This window comes from Octopus sinensis, linkage group LG10 (genome assembly GCF_006345805.1).
Source record: "Octopus sinensis linkage group LG10, ASM634580v1, whole genome shotgun sequence".
NCBI lineage: Eukaryota > Metazoa > Mollusca > Cephalopoda > Octopoda > Octopodidae > Octopus > Octopus sinensis.
Window position 1 is genome coordinate 23,691,115 of NC_043006.1, and position 27,449 is coordinate 23,718,563.

The 27,449-nt window shown below is 37.7% G+C and overlaps 1 protein-coding gene across 10 annotated transcripts in view; it reads right to left on the reverse strand.

The window, feature by feature from the left end:
- Nucleotides 1-16,761: 16,761 nt before the first annotated feature.
- LOC118760840 (golgin subfamily B member 1-like) overlaps nt 16,762-27,449 on the reverse strand; it is a 276,733-nt gene continuing 266,045 nt past the window's right edge. For all 10 annotated transcript variants that reach the window (XM_036506355.1, XM_036506353.1, XM_036506349.1 and 7 more), the window contains one exon: nt 16,762-16,900. The gene's annotated coding sequence lies outside the window, so the exon portion shown is untranslated. The remainder of the gene's footprint in view (nt 16,901-27,449) is intronic.

Consider the following 27,449-nt stretch of genomic DNA (forward strand, 5'->3'; position numbering starts at 1 on the left):
AAAAAATTAAATGAAATAAATAAATAAATATGTGTTTCAGCAGAAATTTGGTAAGAAAAGGTTGTAGGGGGCTGAATTAGCAGAATTGTTAGCATGTCAAATAAGGGCTTTGCAATATTTGCTTTGGTTCTTTACATTCCGAGTTCCAACCTTGATGAGGTCAAACTTTGTCATTCATCAAGGGTCGATAAACTAAAGTGATGCTCAAGAACTGAGGCCAATGGATGGCACATTTACATCAACACAAAAGTTTTTCAATGCAATACAAATACAGAAGTTTGCATGTCTCTTGTGCAAGATGTTGTGATATTCATGCATCTACTACCAAACCCAACTGATACATGTACATCACGCTAGTAAAATATTACATTTGAAGAAAGTTCCAGAGAGAGCAATTCCATGTCTACAACACCCAACCTTCACACACACACACACACACACAAACACAAATATATATGTACACAACCCCCAACCCATACACAGGCAATGATGTGCTAATCTCTCAACTTCCTCTTTTAACCCTTTAGTGTTCACATTATTCTGTCAAAATGAATCCTTTTTTATCCACATTGTTTTGAACTAATCATGCATTATCTTGTAGCTATGAGATTTTGATGAGGTACTCTTTTACTTATTTCAGTCATTTGACTGCGGCCATGCTGGAGCACCGCCTTTAATCGAGCAACTCGACCCCGGGACTTATTCTTTTGTAAGCCCAGTACTTATTCTATCGGTATCTTTTGCCGAACCGCTAAGTAACGGGGGACGTAAACACACCAGCATCAGTTGTCAAGCAATGTTGGGGAGACAAACACAGACACACAAACACACACATGCATATATACGATGGGCTTCTTTTCAGTTTCCGTCTACCAAATACACTCACATGGCTTTGGTCGGCCCAAGGCTATAGTAGAAGACACTTGCCCAAGGTGCCACGCAGTGAGACTGAACCCGGAACCATGTGGTTGGTAAACAAGCTACTTACCACACAGCCACTCCTGCACCTACTGTTAATTTTAAAAACGATATTGTAGGGTAGGTGTGAGAAGTCAGATCTGGCCAGTTTGAACATAAAACAGGCAGAATACTTTTGGCCGGATATGGCCGGTTTAAATGCTAAAGGGTTAAACGTAAAACACTCTTGTAGCCCCAAAGTTCTTCCATACATACATACACATAAAAACACATATGTGCATCCATACACAACAGCATTATCATGTACACAACATTCACCAACTCACTCTCATTTGTAGTACCAATCCCCCCTTCCCCCACCCATGCACACATGACCACATAACCACTCCCACACACACACACACTCACACATCTCTCTCCCTACCCATACACCCAGACAGATGGCAGCATCATAAAAGTTAGAACAAAAATAAACAAACAGGGTTCAGTTTTCAATTGAAATCCTACATGCATACATACATGTATACGTGTGTGTGTGTGTGTGTGTGTGTATTGGGTCACATGGAGGCAATGGGTGAGACCTTTGGCAGTATGTCGTGCTTGAGAAGAAGACCCGTCAAACCAAGTAAAATTGTAGTCATAGCAAATACTGGTGTCACGCAAATGGCACCCATGTTGGTGCCACATAAAAGCACCCACTACACTCTCCGAGTGGTTGGCATTAGGAAGGGCATCCAGCTGTACAAACCTTGCCAGATCAAACTGGAGTCTGGTGCAGCTTTCCAGCCTTGCCAGCAATGGTCAAACCACCCAACCCATGCCGGCATGGACAACAGCCACTAAATGTGATGATGATTTATATATACACACACACACTTTTTCTTTATTCTTATTCATTTTTGCGTTTTTGTTTCACTATATTTTTTCAGTTTCAAACAACAACAATAATACAAGTGAGGCATAGGCAACAAAATGTAAACACTGCCAATCTCAGTCACCATAGGGTCTGTCTGGTACAGGTATTACTCTGGTTTGTATATGAGTTTAAAGTGTGTTTGTATATGCCTATAGGTGTATATGTTGCTGTTGACCCCAGGGCTTGACTGGTACTCATTTTATTGGCCCCCGCCCCCTCCAAAGAATGACAGGCAATGTCGACTTTGGGGAATTTGAACTTGGAACGTAAAGATGGACAAAGTGCTGAAAAGCATTTTGCCCAGCATGCTAACAATTCTGCTATTTTACCGCCTCGATTGATTGATTGGTTGGATGTTTGGTAGATAGATAGATAGATAGAAGAGAGAGAGAGAGAGGTTTTACCAATGTGTATCACAGGGAGATGTATACATTGGTGAGAAAAACAAAACCAGTAAATTTGAACAAAAAAACAAAACGTGAGCACTAGAATGCAGTTATAAAATAGAAAAATCATAAAGAGAACGTGTGTGTGTGTGTGTGTGTGAATTGTTTAGAATATTCCTTTGTCACTCTCCCACACATCTTTTTTTCACAATTATGAGAAATAAATACTTTAATTTTGTGACAAATATAAGCGGCTTCACTCGTGGTCGTGAGGGTTTATGCTAAGTTTTGTTATTAACACAATTGTATTTAGGCTGATCTGTGTGATAGTAACTTCTTAAGTTCAATCCCTGATGGGAAAGATTTTTTCCTTTTTCAATTTTTCACTTAAAATTGTATTAACTGTTTCTTGTCTTCTCCGCCATGTTCAGCAGGAGGGAATGGGCCTTAATTTAGCAGAATTATTAGGTGTTTGCTCTGTGATAGGGGATTTTTTTTTTTCCTCCTTTTTAACTTTAATACATAAATACAGACGTAGCAGTGAGGTTAAGAAGTTCACTTCTGAATCACATGGTTTCAGGTTTGGTCTCACCAAAGGGTACCTTGAACAAGTGTCCTCTACTCTACCCTAGTTTAACCAAGTGTGACGGAACATGGCTCAGTGGTTACGGGATTCAGCTTATAATCAGGGGATCCAGAGTCCAATTCCCAGCAGCTCATTGTGTCCTTGAGCAAGACACTTTACTTCACATGCCTCAGTCTCATCAGTTGCCAAAAATGAATTATACCTGTAATTCAAAGGGGCCAGCCTTGTCACGTCCTGCATCATGCTGAATATCCCTAAAAACTAAATTATGGGTATGAATGTTTGTGGAGTGTTCAGCCAATTGCATATTAATTTCATGAGCAGGCCGTTCTGTTGATCGGATCAACTGGGACCCTTGTCATCATAACCGATGAAGAGCCAGATTAACTCATCCCTTCTGAGCACAGTTGGTAGGCAGAAACAGCTTGGGTGGAGAGCTGGCTGGAACGTTAGCATGCTAGGCGAAATGCTTAGCGGTATTTCGTCTGCTGTTGCGTTCTGAGTTCAAATTCCGCCAAGGTCAACTTTGCCTTTCATCCTTTCGGGGCCGATTAAATAAGTACCAGTTACGCACTTGGGTCGATGTAATCGACTTAATCACTTTGTCTGTCCTTGTTTGTCCCCTCTATATTTAGCCCCTTGAGGGCAATAAAGAAATAAGAAACAGCTTGGAAACAGAAGCCCATCTTATATATTATATGTATGTTTTTGTGTGTATGTGCACACATGTGCAAGTACTCACATGTACAAATATTGACATTCTGGGACTTGATATTGTCTGAGGGAAACAATTATGTAATGGATACAGTTCCTGCAGATATTATGGTCGGTTGTTCTGTGATTTCCAAGTCTGGTTGAATATAAAATCCTTTACTTGAAAAGCAGGTCAAGGGTTGGTGACAACAATGGCATCAAACCATAAAATGCTGTCACAGAGATGCCCCAGACTGACCAAAGTTACCATGAGAGAATGGACAGTAAATGAACAAGCGATGGCTATCAGTGATCAATGCAGTGAGTGGCAGAGACATTGTTAGACTGACAGGTTTTTAGCAAACTGGAAAGAAACTGGACAGGTTCAATGACCAGAAAGTGTTTCTCATAGGATGCAGGAGGGGAATGGAGGAAAACTGCCATCTTTTGTCTTTTGTTTCGGTTGTTGGACTGTGGCCATGTTGAAGCACCACCTAGAAAGGTTTTAATCAAACACACTGACTCCATAGCTTTTCAGTCTGGTACTTATTCTATCACTCTTTTGTTGAACCACTAAATTACAGGATGTAAACAAACCAACACCATTTATGTGGCGGTGATGTGACACAGATACACACAGACACATATATGTATATCACATGACAAACTTCAGCACAGTCTCTATTTTCCAAATTCACTTGCAAGACGCTAATCACCTACATGTTATAGTACAAGACAATGCCCAAGGTACTGCGCAGTGGGATTGAACCTGGAACTATGTGATTGCAAAATGAGCTTCTTAACCACACAGCCAGGTTTAATAAGGAAATTGAAATGATTTTAAACTTTTAAAGCTTGTCTAACATCAATGAGGAGAAGAAAAGAATTCTATGAATACAAAATATTTTGTCTTCTCAATACCAAAAGGTGGTGATGAGGGTTTCCCTTTTGGGAGGGGCTGGGCTGGCATTTGTCAGTATTAAGGAACACCGTTCAAAGTGAGAAGAAGATGCTACTTTTCTGTGGTAGTTATATTTATTTCTGGCACATGTGCCAGTGGCACGTGAAAAACAACATTTGAGCGTGGTCATTGCCAGTGCCGTTGGACTGGCCCTCATGCCGGTGGCACATAAAAACACCCACTACACTCTCGGAGTGGTTGTCATTAGGAAGGGCATCCAGCTGTAGAAACTTTGCCAGATCAGATTGGAGCCTGGTGCAGCCCTCTGGCTCACCAGTCCTCAGTCAGACTGTCCAACCCATGCCAGCATGGAAAGCAGACGTTAAACAATGATGATGATGACTGCCAAACGAACCTCAAGTGAGCCTAATAGAGAGGAAAAAAAATTAGTTTGTGGCTTGGAGCTTCCTGGCTGAATTATCGTACAAAATATGTTTGTTGTGTCTCATTAATTCAAGTGAAAGCTCTAAATTCAATTTGTGAATTGTTATCATGTCCATCCAGCTGATCAAACTGTGGCTCAAAGTTGAGCATCGCACACCACAAACTTTTGTGTTTAATCTCTAACATGGATGACAGAGTTTCAGCTACATAAAGATAAAACAACACACTTGTAGAAACAATGTTTTGTATTTTTTACGCAACTACTGTATTTTCCTTCTAGAAATAGTGGATTTCTTTTTCTCTAATTTTTAGAAATATCAAAATCACTTCTCCAAATATTAATATTGATGACATCATAAGAATTTCATAAACATTCAAGAGAATGTGAGATAGTTCACCCTTGGTACATTGGTTCTCAAGACACATTACACAAACAGCATTTTTATTTGCAACAAATGTATATTTTTCTAGAAATAAATGTGAATTTACTTTTAACAAAAGCTTTTTACGTGGTTTTATTTCCCCCATTTTTCTTTCACTTGCAAATATTCAATATATATTTTCTAAGAATCACTGAAGCAAACTCTTTAAGAATTTACATATTTTTTCTTATATATAAATTTTAAATTTTTTTCCCAGAAATAAACACAATTTTGCAATTTAAGAACCATTTTCTCAAGAATAAATTTTATACACATGAACCCAAGGTGGAAAAATATATGCACAGAATTGCACAATTTTATGCAGTTTTTTGCTCTTGACTTTGTCTTAGCAAAATTCTTTTAATCTTTTACTGGTCTCGGTCACTGAACTGGTCATCTCAGAAAGTTTAGTCAATTAAATTGTCCCCAGGATTTATTTTGATATTGTATTAATTTGATAGCATAATATGGCACATATTCTATTCTAATCTAGTACTTAATGTGTATTTATTATCATAATACAGTATGTAGTCTATCATTCATTTATGCTGAACTGCTAAGTCACATGGATATAAAGAAAGCAACATTGGTTGTTAAGCAACGAGGCACAAACATATTTGATGAGCTTCTGCTTAGCTTCCATCTAGCTAACTTATTCCTAAGGCATTGATCTCCCCAGGGCTGTAGTAGAAGACACTCCTTTAAGGGGTCATGCACTGGAACCTATTCAAAAGCACAAGGCAGCAAAGCACTCCTGCTATGATGGATCATGAAGTTTGGCAATGATATATATATATACACACACACACACATACATACACACAGACATACACACACTAATATTGAACATCGAGAGTGAGTGCTCAACACTATATTGGTGGATAAATAGTTTTTATTTGTGGGTGAACAATTGTGAAACCATTGGTAGCCTTGTTAACCCACAAATAAAGTATGCTCTCTCTCTCTCTCTCTCTCTATATATATATATATATATATATATATATATATATATATATATATAAAATCATCATCGTCAACATTAATGAAATGCTGACCATGGACTAAACATGTCAGAAGGTTCATAGGCAGTGGGAGGGCGGGGGGCTATGCAGTTGCTGAGTGGTATCCAAGTGATGAGTAAATACCCCTCAGAAGGCCTCCATGAAAATGCAAAGACAATTTAGCTGAATGATGTGCAACAAGATAGGAACGAAAACATTGGAAAGGCATTGTGATCAGCAGTGTATAACAACATTCAATAGTTGCTCACATGTACTAGGAATATAGTAAAATATATTTACTGAAGGTGACATGCAGAGGGACTGAACCCAGAACCACATGATTGGGGAAGCATACTCTTTACCCATACAGCCATACCAACACCTAAACTCTCAACTTCATTAATTCAATGCTTCTTTATATTAACAAAACTCTTGACCCCTCACTACATGATCTATAAAAACATGTGTTTCTCCAGAATTATTCAATGATTTCCAGTACACAATGAGAAATACAATTACAGATGAGTAATTACAGGTAGAGAGATATACCTGACCAATGTGTCTTCACAATAACAAGAAAACAAACACAAAAAAATTACGGAATAATCTGAGACAGTCACAAATTAATGTTATCTCTTCGCTTTATTTTACTTCACATTAAAACGCAATTGAGAATCATCGTTCATCGTTTGTTTTGGGGTTTTATTTTTCTTTTTTTTTTTTAAATAACAGATCTATTATTTATTTGTAATCGTTAAAGTTTATTTGACGCAACTGAATTTCCTCAGTAAGAGGACAAAAGAAAAAAATCAAAAAAACTGTTTGCATTGTTTAAAGAATTGTGGTTAAGTTTTAAAATATATTCTTTATATTAGGTAGCGCATCGATTTTTAGGGAGTTGGTCTTTGTTTTTATAAACGTAATATAATACTTGATATGGGGCGCGCGCGCACACATACATTATGTATATACACACATGTGTATATGAATGTGTGTGTGTATATGTGTATATGTATATATATAGTTACATACATACATATATGCATTCATTCTATAGTGCAAATATACACATAAGAATGTGTATGTATGAAAAATTTTATAATAAAAATATTCAAATATATAGATATATTCCTTTGCATTTCGAAAAGAAAAAATAATTTTTTAAATTTAATTTCATTTCCAAATCAATCCTCGTAACATGTAGACATAACTATTTCAAATATATATAGGTTTTTCTTTTTCCTTTTTCTGTTTTTTTTTTCTTCTACATACTTCAAAAATCCTCAGCTCAATAAATATTAGCAGACAAGATCTGAAAGAAAACACACACACACACACAGAGGCAAAATATGTAAAGGAAGTTGTAACCTCCGTCTATTCGGTGCCAATCAGCAGTTATGAAAAAATATACAACACTAGCATAGGGCACAAGGGAGCTAATTCTGAATATAAAGGGTGGATTGAACCAGTGATTCAGTCTTCCTTTCTAAATGCCTTCACATCATCTATTTGTATCCAAATCAAAAATTGCCATTCTGCTATAACTGCAACAAGGTCACCTTGTTCGTTATTCCCATCCTAACCTAGCAAACTATGATCAAAAGCATTCCAGCCTAGGCCATCCTGTCTTTTGGGAGTTTTCTTTTTTTATATTTGTTCTTTCAGTTAAAGCTAGAATTACATTATACAATAAGTCCTTCCATTTTTTTTAAACAAGGTCTGGTTTGAAAGAGAAAATATGCAGCTCTTTCTCATGTGTTGAGTGATCACAAAGCACTTCCCTCATTCAACCAAGTAAATTTTGACTTGGTAGAAAGTAAATTAAAATTTTAATTTGACCATATACAGTAGGTAGAGAAGCTCTCAAACATAAACCCAACCATTGTAAGTGAAGCTAGAAAAAAAGGCTTTCAAGGATATTTTGAACTAAACAAACTACTTGGTGACCTTTATAAGACACAAAGTGACATCCAACACCGTCAAAAGTCAATGGACCATGGTGTGTCAAACTAAATGCTCAATACTATTTCATGTCATCTCCCTCTCTAAGTTCCAAGTCAAAATCCTGTTGACCTCAGCTTTTGCATTTCATTTTTCTCTCGGACAGACATCTTCTACCAATTTGCCATTCTGCAAATGTGCCATTTACTTTTAAGTTTGTCGAAAAATGCCATATATTTAGAAATCTTCAGCATTTATAAAGCACTACACCACTGTAATGTGCATTTCTCTGTGACAAAGTGCATGGTGTGCACCCTTTTTTTTAATTTTAAATAATTTTAATGTTTTTTTTTAATTTTAAATAATTGAACTTTTAGGAAATCAATGTTAAAATGTCACACTTTGAGAATACTATTCAAGTACAGTGGATCGAAATAGGTTGAAACTCGCTGCTCTAGAGTCAAATATGATAAGTAACATCATGAATTGAGGTCATTTAAATAAATTAAATCTGTTACCAATAAAAAAAAATTGAACTGGGTCAACTATGGAACTGTGTCAGTGACCAGTTTAATCAAGGTACTCATAACTGACCAAGTGCGTCAACCTTTTAGATTTAAACTGGCCATATTTAGCCCAAAGATTCTATCGGTTTTATGTTCAAAATGGCCAGGTCCAGCCTCAAACACCTAAAAATAAACTATCACATTACTGAAATCATCAAGCTACAAGGCAATGCATAGTCAATTCAAAAGAATGTAACTACAGAAGCAGCACATAATAGCTGAAGGGTTCAGGAATGGACAAGGCATTAATCAACTGATTTGGGGGCCTGTCTCACAAATTGCTGCTATATTGACAGAGAGTGTCATTGCTTTTGAATTTACTAATTTTCATAATTATCTTGCACTGCTCGCACATGTGTGCGTGTTTTCCAATTAAATCTTATTTTAACGGATTATTTTTTGTTGTTCTCTATTTTATTTTCAGTTGAAATAGTTATGTTCGTTAATTTCCTGAGATTACAATTTGAAAAAAATATTTTAGCAAGAAAATTACTAATTATAACTGCCATTAAAAGACGATTATTATTATGACTTATTTCCTTTTTAATTCTCAGATCTCTTGTTATTATTTGTTCCAGTTAGTTCCATAAGAGGGGACAGCAACCTGTTGTCAAAGGTCTCACAGGGTCTCTTTGCACAATACTTAACACTCAAGTAACAATCTCAAAATCCTTGCTGTCCCCAATAGAGAAGTTCTTTTTTATTATTACAATTATTATTATTATTATTATTATTATTATTATGTAATTATTTAATAATAATTGTATTTTACTATCATCATCATTACCATATAATAAATAAGGAAATTATAGAAAGTATAGTTATTTTTTTATCTGTAACCTCGTTACAAAATTTACAGAGCATAGCCTGGTAAATGAACAAAGAAAATATCAGTTAGTCTCAGGTTCTGCTGATATACCTGGTGAGAGTCAGTCCCTTGACATCACCACTCATGGCGATTTAAGGGTCACCAGGTAAATACAGCAGTTTCCTTGGCTTCACAAGAGAGCCAGACCAAAGTGTGAACATAGAGTTGAGCAAGTAAACTCAGCAAATGTTGAGCTATCGAAAGGAGAGGAGCGACCACAGCTATCACTCGCAAGTGAGGAGGACTTGGTTGTAAGTGCCAGGCTTTTATTGATAAGTATTTGTATGCCCATGTAGTTGCGAGTAGACATAGAAACTTTCTCAGCCCTCGTGCCCTTAACCCCAGCAAAACATCAAGGATATGACAGCTGGAGGGTAAGATGGTTGCACAGGCAGTCAAGTGGTGCTCATTTGCAGCTGAGTTGAGAGGAACACTATGACAGGAAGTGCCTTGCTCAAGGACACAACACAACACCCAGTTCAAGAATTGAACCCTACACCTTTATAATCATGTGGTCATATTCTAACCACTAGGAGGCGAGCCTTCACTGAGCTGAATGGGTAAACCTACTGAGTCAGCCAGTCAATCAATTTGCCCTTACTTTAGGGACCCTTAGAATTATAACCAATTTATTGCACCTAAATTTTAACAGTAAATTCTTATATGGACCCCCAAAGATCATTCGGACACTGGTTGAGAATCACTGCCTTAGTTAGGAAATCTAACAAGTCAGTCTGCTGTGAATTCAGTTAGTATACCCATAAAATTTAACCCTTTCATTACCAACGCAGCTGAAATCGCCTCTGGCTCTGAGTACACATTTCTTGTTTGAATTAAAATCTTCCACCAAACCTTAGTCACAATTTATGTTCCTAACACTAGCTTAATAACTAAGTTATTTTACTAAATTTCTTTGTTATATTTAAATTAATTGAAAGAAACACAGAGCATCTCAACAGAAATTCAGTAACAAAAGGGTTAATTAGCCCTGGGTTAACTCAAAGAAACCAGCTGAACCAGTTACTTCTAGATTCATATTCATTAATACAGGATTTAAACTCACTACAGCTCATTTATCCCAATAGGAATCAGACTAACCCAGTGAGAATCAGTTACCTCTGAGTATAACCTTGCTGGGGTTATTAGACCAAACACAATCAGTAACCCATACTAACATAATTACATATTAAAATAACATCCTATTCCAACATAACATTAATAATGATGATGATGATGACAATAGCGATGATGATGATAATAACAGTTCCATGTTTAATATAATATCAATCATAATAATTAATAATGGTTCAATTGGACCGCAGTTGGAAGGAAGAAGGACAGTGTCACTTCCAAAAACAAATAAATATGTTAAAAAAAAATTTTCCCTTTAGGGAGAAGGGGAGAGGCAAAACAAAAAACATAGCATTACACCATCAGTGTTAAGGGTTTGAGGGCCAAGAAAGTGTTTACATCTACTCGCAACTACATGGGCATAAATATCATTTTTTTTTCTTCATCTTTAGATTATCAGGGGTGCAGCTTACAAATGAAATGAAAATATCAAAAACAAAATAAAAGAGGGGGAGATTTCTAGATTATCCCTGTATGGCTATGTTAACCTTTGACCAACCATACAACCACTACTATACCCTCGTATCCTACAGATGTCTTGTAAATGATAACAGAATGGAAAAGTGAGGGGATCAAAATATTTACTATCATCATTATTATTATTATTATATTATTATTATTATTATTAAAGAATCTCTTTTTAAAAAATTATTTAATTTAGAAATAAAAATTAAATTAAAACAAACTTATTGACACATTCGTTGTATGTGTACACTTATATGTGTGTGTATGTGTTTGTATGACTAAATATATACACACACACACACATATATATATGTATCTATATATGTGTGTGTTTATATGATTAAATATACACATATATATGTATCTATATGTGTGTGTTTATATAACTAAATATATACACACACACACATGTGTTTATATAATTAAATATACATATATGTATATGTATCTATATATGTTTGTATGAGTGTGTGTTTATATAACTTAATATACACACATATATATATGTATGTGTGTGTGTGTGTGTGTATTAACCCTTTCGTTACTGTATTTATTTTGAGATGCTCTGCATTTCTTTCAATTATTTTAAATATACCAAAGTATTTAGTAAAATAACTTGGTTATCATTAAGCTAGTGTTAGGAACATCAATTGTGACTAAGGTTTGGTGGAAGATTTTTATTCAAAACTTATGAAAATAAAACATTTGTACTCAGAGCCGGTTTCAGCCGGGTTGGTAACGAAAGGGTTAAAGTTGTGTTTTGACTGGAGGGGGCTTCAAGTTTCAGTTGATGGTTCATCCAACCAGAGTTGAAAAAGTCAACAAACAGAAGCTGAAGTATGGGTTGAAACTAGTGTTATACGATACATTTGACTATTTACATTTGACGGATATTTGTCCTCATCTTGTTTGTTGTTAACACAACGTTTCAGCTGAGATATACCCTCCAGCCTTCATCAGGTGTCTTTGGGGAAATTTCAAACCTGGATCCTCATTCCTAAGGTATTTTTCAATTTTATTATTATTATTATTATTATTATTATTATTATTATTCAGGTCACTGCCTGGAACCGAACATGAATTTTGAGGTTAGCAGCCCATGCTCTTAACCACTACACCACATGCCCGTGGGCGTATGGTGTAGTGGTTAAGAGTGCAGGCTACTAACCCCAAGAACCGAAGATTCCAAGTTCGATTCCAGGCAGTGTCCTGAATAATAATAATAATAACATCGAAAAATACCTTAGGAATGAGGACCCAGGTTCGAAATTTCCCCAAGACGCCTGAAGAGGGCTGGAAGGTATATCAGCCGAAACGTTGTGTTAACAACAAACAAGATGAGGACAAATATCTGTTAAATGTAAATAGTGTACATAATTCCTCATCTCTTAAATATAAAACTGTAACATTTGACTATTTATTGTATTTGTTGAATCCCTGCCACCATTAGGAAATGTTCTGCTGTTCTTCAAATTCCTTTAAAACAACAAACCTAACATTAACATATGTATTTGTTTAACACATTTTATATCATACACACATGAAGACATGTGGCTTAGTTGTCAGGGTGTTCGGCTCACAATCAGAAAATTGTGAGTTCAATTCCCAGTGGTGCATTGTGTCCTTGAGCAAGACACTTTATTTCATGTTGCTCCAATCCACTCAGCTGGCAAAAATGAGTGGTACCTGTATTTCAAAGGGCCAGCCTTGTCACATTCTGTTTCACACTCCATCTCCCTAAGGACTACATTAAGGGTATGGGTGTGTGTGGAGCACTCGGCCACTTGCAAATTACTTTCACAAGCGGCTTGGCCCAGTGATCGGACCAACTTGAACCCTTGTCACTGTAACTGACAGTTTTTTTTTTTTTATCACACATACATCTGTTTCTACATGTGTGTGTGTGTGCGTGAGTGTATGCACACACATGCACACAATATTTTATGAAATCTAAATTCTACAGAATTGAAAAAGAAAAAGCAAAAAATAACCAAGTAAAATAAGGACCCCTTAAAAACTCCAAAAATTAAAAATCTAAAAAAAATCTTCCTGAAATAATTATCATAAATAATGATATACAATTTGTAAATTCATATTAGTAAATATGAATATGAGAGAGAGAGAATGAGAGGGAGACAGAGGGTGGAAGGTAGGAGGAAGGGAGCAAGTATTTTTTTTTTATCTGAAAAGAAAATCTGAGTTTTTAAATATTACGTAAACAAACAAATTGAAAATACAAGTGAAAAGAACAATAAATATAGATATAATAAACAGGTGCTTGAAAATATTAGATGTGATATCATGTGACATTGTCTAAGATCTCACTTCCGGAAAATTCATACTGTTATAATTATTCCAAGTAAATAAATGAATAAATAATTAGTTTGAAAATAAATTTTGATAAATGAACAGATATATGCATGCACGTGCACATATAATTGGAGAGGCATGCACAGAAATGCACATATGTGTTATAATGACGACCCACATGCATGAAAGAGATGGACCAGACACATGCAGAATCACATGTGCACAGCAGGACAGACAGACACACAAACACACAGAGTAAAACAGATGAATGGAAATACACACACACACATGAAGAAAGATATACACAGAGTCATACACACACAGATGGACAAAGACAGACACAAATAGACAGACATATATACACACATTGGTTCAAAGACATTAATAAATAGACAAAAAAACAAATGAATGCACATCAACCCAAGTGGTAAAACAACAAACAACAAAAAAAAACATGCACAAAAGTAACAGTTTCCTCCTTTGCCCCACCCCTCAGAGTGTGTTCATTAGAGTTCGTCATCAAAAGGAAATAAGTTGTACCACTCATGGATCCTGTCCCAGAAGAGGAAACTGCTGAAAGTCAAAAAGCCCAAAGGGATGAGAAGTTTTAAATGGCGATAGAAACCTTGCTGTTCGTGTCCGGCATTGTCGTAGAGGATGTTCTGCTGGCGTTGTACTTCGTTGCGCAGTGACGTCACCTCGCTCTCAGACAGCTGCAGGTCATGCACCTGGTTACGCAATGTCTCGTTCTCCATGATTAGGACAGCCTCCCGGTCCTCGTGGTCCTTCAGCTTACTGCTCAGGGACTTGCGCTCCTCCGTGAAGCCTTCCACCAATCCTGAAAATAGTGTCCGCACAGAGGGGGGGGGAAAGAAAGGAAAGGAAAAATGTAGAAATGAAATAACAGCCAAGGTTCCAATGAACACGCTCACTTTCACACTGTTACACATCAACACCAAAACAATATTTTAACTTTTAGATGATCTTGTGCAAAACCAGGCTTGAAGGCATCTGTAGTGTAAGGGACAACTATAAAGGAAAGAATGGAGCTACAGATTCAAGAGATGTTGATTGACAGAAAGCTTAAAGGACTGGTTATCACAACCAGAGAAAAACAAGGCGATTGTAGGGAGTTGCAGAGGGCAACTGTTCGAGGGAAGGAACAAGAAGAATAAAAGGAAGGTCAACAGAGAAACCATGTGTCTGAGAGAAGTGAGTCTCATATTTAAAGGACTTGATGCGGGGTACAAGACCAGAAAGTTCATCACAGCAATGATCATGGAAATACTTAGAGAAAAGTCATGGCAAAGATACATTTTAATGATGAGCCAAAAACTCCCAAGAAAGCACAAAATTCTAGATTAACACAATAAGCTTTGGTAAACTTTGACCCACCATACTACTACTACTGCAACACCCCACCCTAATCTGGTAGGTGATACTAGGATATTATAAAATCTGCTAATACACAAGGTGTGTGTCACTCTGGGAAAGTGGCTTCTATTATAGCCCTAGGCCAACCATAGCCTTGTGAGTGGATTTGGCAGATAGAAACTTTGTGGAACCCCAATAGTGTGTGTGCCTGTGTAGATATATAAGTGTGTATGAGTGTATATATGTTTCTCTTCTGACTTTATGCAATTGTTGTAAATGTCCTTAATTTTCAATCTTTTGTGAAAACATGTCTGGCCATGTGGTGAATATTCCCCAGCCTGGAAACAAGATGAGGATTGGTGATGGGAAAGGCAGCTGACCAAAGGAAATCTTCCTCAACCAATTCTGTCTGACCCATGCAAGCATGAGAAAGTGGACATTAAAACGAGGATGATGATGATGATACACTCATCCAGTTTTTATGAAGTTGAAGAAAGGTTTGGCTGTTATTTCTATCGGATTCATTAATTATGTAGAGGGTCCTTCACTCAATATCTCACACTGAGTCCAGACAAACATCCAGATATCTGCCATACTCCCAGAACAAAACAACGGTAACAACAACAGCACCCTAAAACATTATCTACTCCAATATTAACTTGGCCCTAGAAGAATGAAAAACAAAACAGACTTTGCTGGGATTTGAACTTAGAATGTAAAAAGATGAAAATAAATACCACAGGGAATTTTGTCCCACACCCTACCAATTCTGACACATCATCACTCTTTTAATAATAATAATAATAATAATAATAATAATAATCCTTACTATTATAGGCACAAGGCCTGAAATTTAGGGGGAGGGGACTAGTCGATTTCATTGACTCCAGTGTTTCACTGGTACTTAATTTATCAACCCCAAAAGGATGAAAGGCAAAGTTGACCTTGGTGGAATTTGAACTCAGAACATAGCAATGGGCAAAATGCAACTAAGCATTTCGTCCAGCAGGCTAATGATTCTGCCAGTTGGTTACCTTCAATAATAATAGTAGTAATAATAATAATAATAATGATGATAATAATAATAATAATAATAATGATGATAATAATGATAATAATGGTTTCAAATTTCGCCACAGGGGCAGCCATTTTGCGGGAGAGGGCTAGTCAATTACATCGACCCCAGTGTTTCACTGGTACTCAATTTGTCAACCCCAAAAGGATGAAAGGCAAAGCCCCTTAGCGGAATTTGAACTCAGAATATAAAGACAGACGAAATACCGCTAAGTATTTCACCCAGCGTGCTAACAATCCTGACAGTGGCTGTGTGGTAAGTAGCTTGCTTACCAACCACATAGTCCTGGGTTCAGTCCCACTGCATGGAACCTTGGGCAAGTGTCTTCTAGTATAGATTCAGGCCGACCAAAGCCTTGTGAGTGGATTTGGTAGACGGAAACTGAAAGAAGCCTGTCAGATATATATATATATATATATATATATTATATATATACACACACACACACACACATGTATATGTTTGTGTGTCTGTTTGTCCCCCAATACCGCTTGACAACCGATGCTGGTGTGTTTATGTTCCTGTAACTTATCGGTTTAGCAAAAGAGACCGATAAAATAAGTACTAGGTTTACAAAGAATGGGTCCTGGGGGTCGATTTGCTTGGCAAAAGGTGGTGCTCCAGCATGGCCACAGTCAAATTCATAAAAAAGAATACAAAGCTTCACTGTACCTTGAGATTTGTGCAGCTCTAATGCAAGTTGCTCCCTGGCATTTATCTCTTGTTTCAGTTGCTCTGTCAAGTCTTGTAGACGCTGGCTCCTGTCCTGGGCCTCACTATCTCTCATGTTTAACGTATCCATCAGTTCTTGTTGGACGCTCTTGGAGTCCAACAACTGTTGAGTTGTCTCCTCCATCATCTCCAGAAGACGCATGATAGAGGTCTGAATACGGTTGCTTGTATCTGTGGGACAAGAAGAGCAAAGGGTCACAAAGGTTTTAAATGTTTTAGCATAAAGCTTTCGACAAACTTCAAATGAAACAATTAAAATAATACGTGTAAATGTTAACATCACTGACAATCAACACCATGATACAAGGGACTGAATCTTACCCTATGAAGCTGTCAACCATCACATCAACATAATAATTTCAATGCCATAGACACAAAATTCTTTACAGAAACAGAGATACCATTATATCCACACAATACTGCCAATATCCATCAATATCAAAACACAAATTTACCAGCACTCACCTAAATCACAAAACAATATTGCCAAAAATCAACATGACACCAGACCACCAGCAACACTACAACAGGACACTGCTGTAAACATCACAACACAGTACTTGCCAACCTCACAACGCAGTACTTTCGACTTCTGATCAATAACACAACAAAGAACTTATCAGGTTACTTATAATTCTTGTTTACTTTTTGTTGCTTTACACAAAACAGACATTAACCATTTCATTACTGTATTTCTGTTGAGATGCTCTGAGTTTCTTTCAATTAATTTAAATATAACAAAGAATTTAGTAAAATAACTTAGTTATCATTCAGCTAGTGTTAGGAACATAAATTGTGAAAATAAATATATACAAATTATAAAAATAATTTTAAATATATACAGTACAGTACTGTTTCTACTTTGCGGATTTTCACTTATCGTGGGAGGTTTTTGCAAACGTAACACCCGCGATAGTTGAGGGATTAATATATATATATATATATAAAAGATGGAGGCAGAAATAGCACAGAAGTAAGTCTAAGACATTTCAATTTAAGAGGGGATTTAATAAAAATGATTTTAAGAAATTTTTATATAAAGAAAAATAGTACTGGTTTCAATGAATCTTATCTTATCAAATGTCAGCAAAAGACATGTTCTTGACCCCTAGACAGAAGATAAACTGTTTTTACTTCAAATTTTAATAAATTTTTACTGATATTTGATACAATGACATTCATCAAAACCAGTGATATTTCCTTTATATAATAATTTTTTTAAAATCATTTTTATTAAACTCCCTCTTAAATTGAAATGTACTATTTCCACCTCCATCTTTTATATATAAAAAATTTGATTTGTATAGATCTCTAATCTTTTTTCAACTATATATATATATATATATATTCTTTTATTTGTTTCAATCATTTGATTGTGGCCATACTGGAGCACCACCTTTAATCGAACAAATCGACCCCATGACTTATTCTTTGTAAGCCTAGTACTTATTTTATCGGCCTCTTTTGCTGAAGTGCTAATGTTACGGGGACCTAAACACACCAACATCAGTTGTCAAGTGATGGTGGAGGGACAAACACAGACACACAAATACATACATACATACACACACTATATATATATATATATATATATATATATATGACATGCTTCTTTCAGTTTCCTTCTACAAAATCCACTCACAAGGTTTTGGACGGCCTGAAACTATAGCAGAAGACACTTGCCCAAGATGCCATGCAGTAGGACTGAACCCAGGACCATTTGGTTGGGAAGTAAGCTTCTTACCAAGCAGCAACTCCTGCATACAAGCATATATATATATATATATATATATATAATATATATTATATATATATATGACATGCTTCTTTCAGTTTCCTTCTACAAAATCCACTCACAAGGTTTTGGACGGCCTGAAACTATAGCAGAAGACACTTGCCCAAGATGCCATGCAGTAGGACTGAACCCAGGACCATTTGGTTGGGAAGTAAGCTTCTTACCAAGCAGCAACTCCTGCATACAAGCATATATATACATACATATATATATATATATATATATATATAAAAAATATATATTTGATAAGCATAACAAATGCGCAACCGGTAAAAAGAACTTTCACCTAATTAAATTACTTAAATTACTTCAATTATTTGTCAGCATTTTCTTCATTTCCTTTTTTATATATCACCACTCGTGTTCGACATCTCCTTTTTTTAAATATATATATATTATATATATATATATGTACATGTTTGTGTGTCTGTATTTGTCCCCCACACCATCACTTGACAACCGATATTTGTGTGCTTATGTCCCTGTAACTTATCGGTTCGGCAAAAGAGACCGATAGAATAAGTACTAGGCTTACAAAGAATAAGTCATGGGGTCGATTTGCTCAACTAAAGGTGGTGCTCCAGTATGGCCACAGTCAAATGACTGAAACAAATAAAAGAATTAAAGAATATACATACACACGTGGATGCTGATGACAACAAAAACGATATATGTGAAGAAACGGGATTAAGACAAACACACACACACACACACCATATATTAATCCTCATCTCAATAGTTTCCCAAAGTGTATTTGCTGATAATGTTTAACTCTAGGACAGTGCAGCAGACCAATGACCGAATGCTGTCCAGCTGTCACCCATCCTATGTTTCCTATTTCAAGAGTCAGGTAGGGTTAGGGTTAATTTAAGAGTCAGCTAAGTTAGATGTTATTTCTAGCAAGCACAGCAACCACATAGAGGCTCCCCCTCTTTCTCTCTCTCTCAAGTAGGATTTGTAAATAAAACCAGTTTCCTCTCAAATAGGATCTCATAAAATCATTTTCCCCAACAAATAAGCTTTGTTATTAAACACATTAATAATAATCAACACGGATATGGTTTTGTTTGTGTGAGTCTGTGTTGTGTACATGTATGTACATAAAGTATGTATGCAAATACATACAAGGTGTCCGTAAATTATCTTTACAATTTGAAAAATTCAGAAACAAGGATGATTTAGCGAAATCTATTGGAAAAGATAGGCAAAGAAATGAAATTTTATTAGAGACATCAGAACATTTCCATGTGGGCCTCTTTGGCTGGACACGACACATCTAAACAAACTGTGGTAGTTGTAAAGATAATGTATGAACACCATGTATGTATGAATATATATAAATATAGATGTCTGTGTGTGTGCATGTGTATCATCATCATTTAACATCCATTTTCCATGCTGGCATGGGTTGGATAGTTTGACGGGATCTGGCCAGGTCAGGCGCCACACCAAGTTCTACTGTCTGTTTTGACATGGTTTCTACAGATATTCTTTTATTCTTTCACTTGTTTCGGTTGAGTGAGGCCATGCTGGAGCAGCACCTTTTAGTCGAAGGAATCAACCCTTGGACATTCTTTGTAAGCCTGGGGTTTATTCTATTGGCCTCTTCTGCTGAACCACTAAGTTACAGGGACATAAACACACTAACATCGGTTGTCAAGCGATGGGGGGGGGGACACAAACACACACACAAACATAAATATTTACGTACATGTACAGGCTTCTTTCAGTTTCCGTCTACAAAATCCACTCACAAGGCTTTGGTCAGCTCAAAGCTATAGTAGAACACACTTGCCTAAGGTGCCATGCAGTGGGACTGAACCCAGAACCATGTGGTTGGGAAACAAGCCTCTTACCACACAGACATGCCTGCATATATATATATATATACACACACACATATATATATACATATATATATACACATATATATATACATACACACATATATATAGTATGTGTTTATATATGTATGAGAGAGAGTGTGTGTGTGTGTGTGTGTACGTGAGGCTATGCATGTAGTTGTGTGTGAAACAGGCAAGTAAGTTTTGTTCCTATTGGTAAGATTATAGGAGTGTTCATACCTGTGTGTGTGTGTGGTGTGTGTCGCATAATGCATGTGCATAAAGTGTAATTGCAATAGGAATGTGAAAGAAAACTGACGATGACCCAAGCAGCAAGGAAAGGAATTTGTAAGACGTTCAAACTATTTCTCCCTCTCTCTCGCACACACACACAAATATGCATGGAAAATCCTGGAATTCCATGGTTAACCGACTAGACAGGAAGGGAGGAAGGGAAGGCAACATAAACGAGGGTGGGTGCTGAGAGAGATACATAATCAACCGATGATGATGATGATGATAATGATGGAATTAGTGGGTGAGGAAAAGAAAAGTAATATTCTTCAAGAGGGGACATTTCCCCAGGGAATAAAGAGCATCCCTTGAATCTGATATTAACCCTTATTCTTCACTGGATCGAGAAGATGGCGAAGGGGGTGATGATGATGGGGATGATGGAGATGGAAGTAGTGGTGGAGGGGCAGAGGAAGTGCAGGGGTGGTGAAGGAGTAGAGGTGGGAAAGTGGTGTTGGTGGTGGTGAAGAGGGAAGAATGTATGGAACAAGAAGAGGATCAAGTGATGGCATGACACAGGAAAGATGATGATGATGATGATGATGATGATGGGTGGGAGGATATTACGAAATATGGTGATGGTGATGGCAGTGGGAACATTGAGGGTAAGGTATGATATGGGATGAGCAGATGGTGGTGTGTAGCATGAGATGATGATGATGATGATGAAGATAATGTTGTTAAACGAGGTGAGGGGGGAAGAGATAATGAAAATCATGGTTGACAGCAGAAGCAAAAGAATGTGAATCTTTGCAAAAGTGGGGGTGACATTTGTTTTCATCCACCCACCTCCCTCCCCCATATACACCTTATACTACAAGATTCAACTACAGTAAAAAAAAAAATAATAACCCACCCCAGGAGGGGTGGGGTAACAAATTCTACTTCCCAGAATTTTGAGTACAAACTCCAAAACTCAGTCTTTGTTGACAATATTAGGAATGGAAGGGGTTAGGCATCATCCATTATATCAACCCCACCCACCCACTTCAGGATTTTGTCTGGCACTTTGCCAAGCCCAGAAGAATGCCATGCAAAGTTGACCTTGTTGGGGAGTTGAGGACTTGAACTTAATCTATTGGTCTCTTTTGCTAAGTTTTGAGGATGTCAAACAACCAGCACCAGCTTCCAGATAATTTCTGCTTATGAAATTCCCTCACCAAGCACTAGTCACCCTGGGGCCATAGTAGAGGACACTTGCTCATAATGGGCCAGAACCTAAGACCACACTGGTGGGAAGCAAGCTTCTTAAAATCACAGCCATATATATATATATATATATATATATGCAGGCATGGCTGTGTAGTAAGAAGCTTGCTTCCCAACAACATGGTTACAGGTTCAGTCCCTCTGTGTGACACCTTGGGCAAGTGTCTTCTACTATATTGTATTCCTTTTTATATACGTATGGCGATGTACGGACACTTTGGTCTCTTGTATGTAAGTACATATATATATATATATATATATATATATATATATATATATATAAACACACACACACACACATAACATATTTGAGGGCCTAGAAGACACACCTTTTTTTACCCCAAAATGGCTTTAAAAATCCCCCTGCGTCCAATGCACTCAATGTAGGCTCAAAACGGTATGTATGTTTACAAAACATGTGCTGCCATCTATTGGTGAACAATTGCCTATGGTATGTTTACATCGAATGTGGATGCAATAAATTGCTTATAATTACCGGTAACAATAAAGTTATACAGGTAAGTGGAGGAATTAATACATTATTTTAGTGGTAATTTATCTTACAAAAATATAGCCTAGGCTAAGGTACATCCTATACACTCATGCATCTTATGGTCCATCAAATACAGTATTATATATAATAACTATATCATATCATAATAATATTTATTCTCCTATTATACTATGAGCCTTCCATAGTAGCGTTCTCTCCATAACTTGCAAAGCCTTTCAGGGTTGTTTATAAAATTATCATATATATATACATACATACATACGCAAATACACTTGCTGACATGTATGTATATATACATCGTTACATAGTTATTGATTCACTAAAAATATCAACTAAGTCTCTCTCAAATCACACCCAACTGCTTTAAAGCAAATGAAAGGAAGAACATTGCATAATTTGAGATAAAGAGTATCTGAAAGGTGAGGTGGTCATGGTTAGAATGTCTTTGGATGTAGATGTACTGGAAGTGAGTTGGCCTGGGGTTAAACAATAACAGTTACATGCATGTCTACAAACACACACAGTTGTAAATGTAAACAGACACAACACAACACACACATCTCTGCTAGAAATAGCAGTCAAATCTCCCTTAAATACATTAGTTGATGTGATCCTTAAAAATTTTTTTTTTTAATGGGAATAGATTCTGTAGTCAAGGCTGAAATGGCCCTAGTCCAACAAGGGAGCTTCTATGCAGTCAATCAACCCAGTAGAAATAGCAGCCAATCCAGCCTCAAAACACATCCTACCATCTTAAAACCAAAAGTAAAGAAGGACACATCAGACACTGTAAGATTGGAGTAGGGAAAGAAACATGACAGGATGGTCAAATGTGTCCCCATCAGTTCTGACCTGGGGTTAAGCAACAAAGAATCCAAATAAACACAACACACACATGCGTAACTGATCAATGTAAACAAACTTCTATCTGCTCCCTGAAAGACACTGGACCCTAATACACTACTTCCAATCCCTTTTTATTTTTTAAGGGGACTCACATATTAAGGACACTGCAACCTTAAAAACCCAAACAAACCTTATCTTTTTAAGGATCTTAACATACAGAAGACAGGGGCTGCTGATATCAGCATCACCAAGGCCATGACCACCACCACAACAACAATAACAGCACTGAGACACCATCACCATCATTAGAAGATTGTTCTACTTGATTGCCCAAGCTGCAAGAAATAGCAGCCAAATCTCTCCCAAATTACACACCCGGCCGGCTTTTACAACAAAAGGTAGAGACACATTGGAATCAGATAATGTTGTTTTATAGACACTTATAAAGGACAGGATGGCCAGGTGTTGGAATGGCTTTGATCACAAGTCTGCTGGAGTAAGTCTAACCCAGGGCTGTAAATAACAACTACAACAACAACAATAGTGGATAGAAAGAAGAAAATGTCATCAAAAATGTAAAAGAAATGTTACCATTAACAAAGATATTATCCTCAGGAACCCAGCATGAGCAGAGATTGTGTTGTAGAAGGAGGAATAGTAGTAGTAGAAGTAGTAGTGGTAGTAGTAGCAGAAGTGGAAGGGACAGCCTGGTAGAGGGACAGGGACAGGCTGAGAGAGAGAGAGAGAGAAAGACAGAGACAGACTGAGAGAGAGAGAGAGTTCATAAAGTCAGCATAGTCAAGAGGGTGTGGCAGTCATAGAGACAGAGTAGAGAATTAGTACTGAAGAGAGTTACAGAGTCGAATCAAGAGAGAGAGAGAGAGAGAGAGAGAGACAGGGAGAGAAAGAAGGGAAGATACAATATGAATTAAGAGAAAGTCTTGACAGAGATACACAACAATACAACAAACACAAAGGGCGAAGAGGAAGAGAAACTGAGTGATGCAGCAGCCTAGAATGATGGGGAGCAGCAAGAGGACACAGGCACACACACAGATGTAATCATTAAGAATTCAGCAGGCATCCCTTTCCTAAGGAAGGGATGCAGTTTCAATCACACACCCACTGTGTATAGGTGTGTGTGTGTGTATGTATGTGTATATACATATATATATAATATAAATATACATGCACCCAGACACATTTACTAAAACTTGCCCCTCCTGTGTTTTCATTTTGAAATCATATATTTTGTATACACACACACACCACACACACACAGACTGTAATAGCAAGATTTATACACCCACTTTATAAAAGGATATGAAGCTGGGTGAGGGAAAGACTCATTCACTTTCCCTCTGTCTCTCTCTCACACACACACACACACAATGAACAGATGATGATGATGATGATGATGAGTAGGAGGAGAGAGGGAGAGGAAGTGATAGGATATGGGGGGGGAGTCTCCAGAAATAGAAAAAAAAAGATGACAGGAGGGCAAGTGCGGGGAGCAGTGTCATTGTCATAATCAAGTGACACATCTCAATGAAAAAAACACTAAAAATCAATAAATTAAACAAGAAACATATGGTCTTGTATATAACACCACCACCACCACCACCATCCCTGTGTCAATGAGAGAGCTTATACATGGTCGTCCAATATCCTAGAAATAGCAGCCAAATCTTTTCTATATCTTGTGTTGCTGGCTTAAATAGAGAACAGTGTGGATTACGTAATCGTACAAGAATGGAATGACCATAGCTGAAATGCCAGTGATCATGGATCGGCTCAATCAGAGCAGACCTGGGGTTATACAATAACAACAACAACCCATTCAACAACAATAATCCATTGGGGCGCTTGTGAAAATTATATAGAACTATATAGGTGCAGCAGTGGCTGTATAGTAAGGCGCTTGCTTCCCAACCACATGGTTCTGGGTTCAATCCCACTGCGTGAGACTTTGGGCATGTGCCTTCCGTTACAGACTCAAGTCTTGGGAGTGCATTTGGAGATGGAAACCGAAAGAAGCCCATCACGTGTGTGTGTATTTGTGTGTGACCACCACATGACAACTGGTGTTGGTGTGTTTATGTCCCCTTAACTTAGCAGTTCGACAAAACAGTTCAACAGAATAAGTAGCAGGCTTTTTTTTAAAAACAATAAAAAAAGCAGTGAGGTTGATTCATTTGACTAACTACTACTACTGCTACTACTACTACTAGCATAGCTACTACCCCAGATTCAAACACCACTAACATCTTCATTCCAAACAGGACCTTCCCACCTGAAACGCTCCCCACCCAACCACTAGACAAGATCACCACCACCATGAAAGCCTCCAACACCTCCCCTTCCCCCTCCCCCACCACCTCACCTCCCACCACCTCCACCCCCCACCACCATTTATTGATGCCAGGAAGTGTTATGCCAAATCTGTTCCTTTTTTTTCTTTCAAAGTTATTGGCAATCACTGTAGAAAGGAAGAGGACAATAAAGAGAGGAAAAAGGGGAGAGGGGGAGATGGAGGAGGGAGTGAGGGGTAGTGAAAGAAAGGAAGAGGAGAGAGCGAAAGTGTGGAGAAAGGAAGGGAGCCGTAGGGAACAGGAGGGAATGAGGAGTGAGGGGTGGGCGAATAAGGAAACACTTCCCCCATCAATAAACCTCTCCTTCCCCCTAGCCGGAACAGTGTGGGAAGGTGGGGTGAGGGTGAGGGTGCTGGTGAGCTGCTGATGTTGCTGCTGATGCTGCAGTTTCATCGGGTGGAGGGGTGGGGGGTCTCAGTCTTTGGATTTGTGTATGACAGGAAAGGGAGTCGTTATGACACAACTATGACACATTAATTAACTTGACCCCTGATTGATCTTTAATCTTTTGTTTCAGTCACTGGACTGTGGCCATGCTGGGGCACCGCCCGGAAGCGTTTTAGTCAAACAAATGGACTTCAGTGATTTTCTTTCTTCAATTTCTTTTAACTCGGCCACTTATTCTATCAGTCTCTTGTGACAGAGGATGAAAACAAACCAACACTGGATGTAAAGTGGTGGTGGGGGGGTCAAACAAAGGACACACACACACACACATGCCCTTTAGAGAGAATTTAATAGACAGAAACTGTGTGAAGCCCATCGTGTGTGTGTATTCATGGTCTTTGTTTGACTTCCACCACTGCTTCACAACCAATGTTGGTGTGTTTATGTCCTCGTAACTTAGTGGTTCAGCAAAGGTGATCAATAAAATAAGTACCAGTCTAAAGATTAAGTTTCTGAGAATTTAGCCACCACCACCCATTTGCACCATTTACACACAAACACACACACATGCATCTACATATACATACGTTGTCTTTTTGACTTAATTGAACTTGTAGTTTATCATCATCATCATCATCATCATCATCATCACCACCACTTAAGATCTGCTTTCCATGCTCATATGGGTTGGATGGTTTGACTGAAAACTGGTAAGCTGCACCAGATTCCAATCTGACTTGGGAAACTTCCTACAGCTGGATGCCCTTCCTAACACCAATCACTCTGAGAGTGTAGTGGGTGTTTATTTAGATGCCACTGGCATGGGTGCCATTGACCTGACACCGGCATCAACCACGACCACGGTCTCATTTGGCTTGACAGGTCTACACAAGCACAGCATATCACCAAGGGTCTTGGTCACCTGTCACTGCTTCCATGAGGCCCAACACTCGAATGGTGATTTTTATATACCACCAGCACAGGTGCCAGTCAGATGGCACTGGCATTGGCCACAACTATGATTTCACTCAGCTCAAAAGGTCTTCACAAGAACAGCATATCGTCCAACGTTTGAAGGGTGCTTTTTATGTGCCAGTTATGCGACACGGACATCAGCTATGACTATGATTTCACTTCACTTGATTTCTCTTCTCAAGCACGGCATATCTCCAAAGGTCTCAGTCACTTGTCATTGCCTCCTTGAGGCCCAACATTCAAAGATCATGCTTCACCACCACATCCCATGTCTTCCTGGGTCTACCTCTTCCACAGGTTCCCTCCACCGACACTTCTTCACACAGCTGTCCTCGTCCATACATATCACATGACCATACCAACACAGATGATGATGATGATGATGATGGGCTCTCCCACTGAACATGATGTATGAGCATTCAGCTTCTGGCCAACGACCTGCACAGACGATTTGTTCATAATGTCCAAAAGTATGTGCAGCACA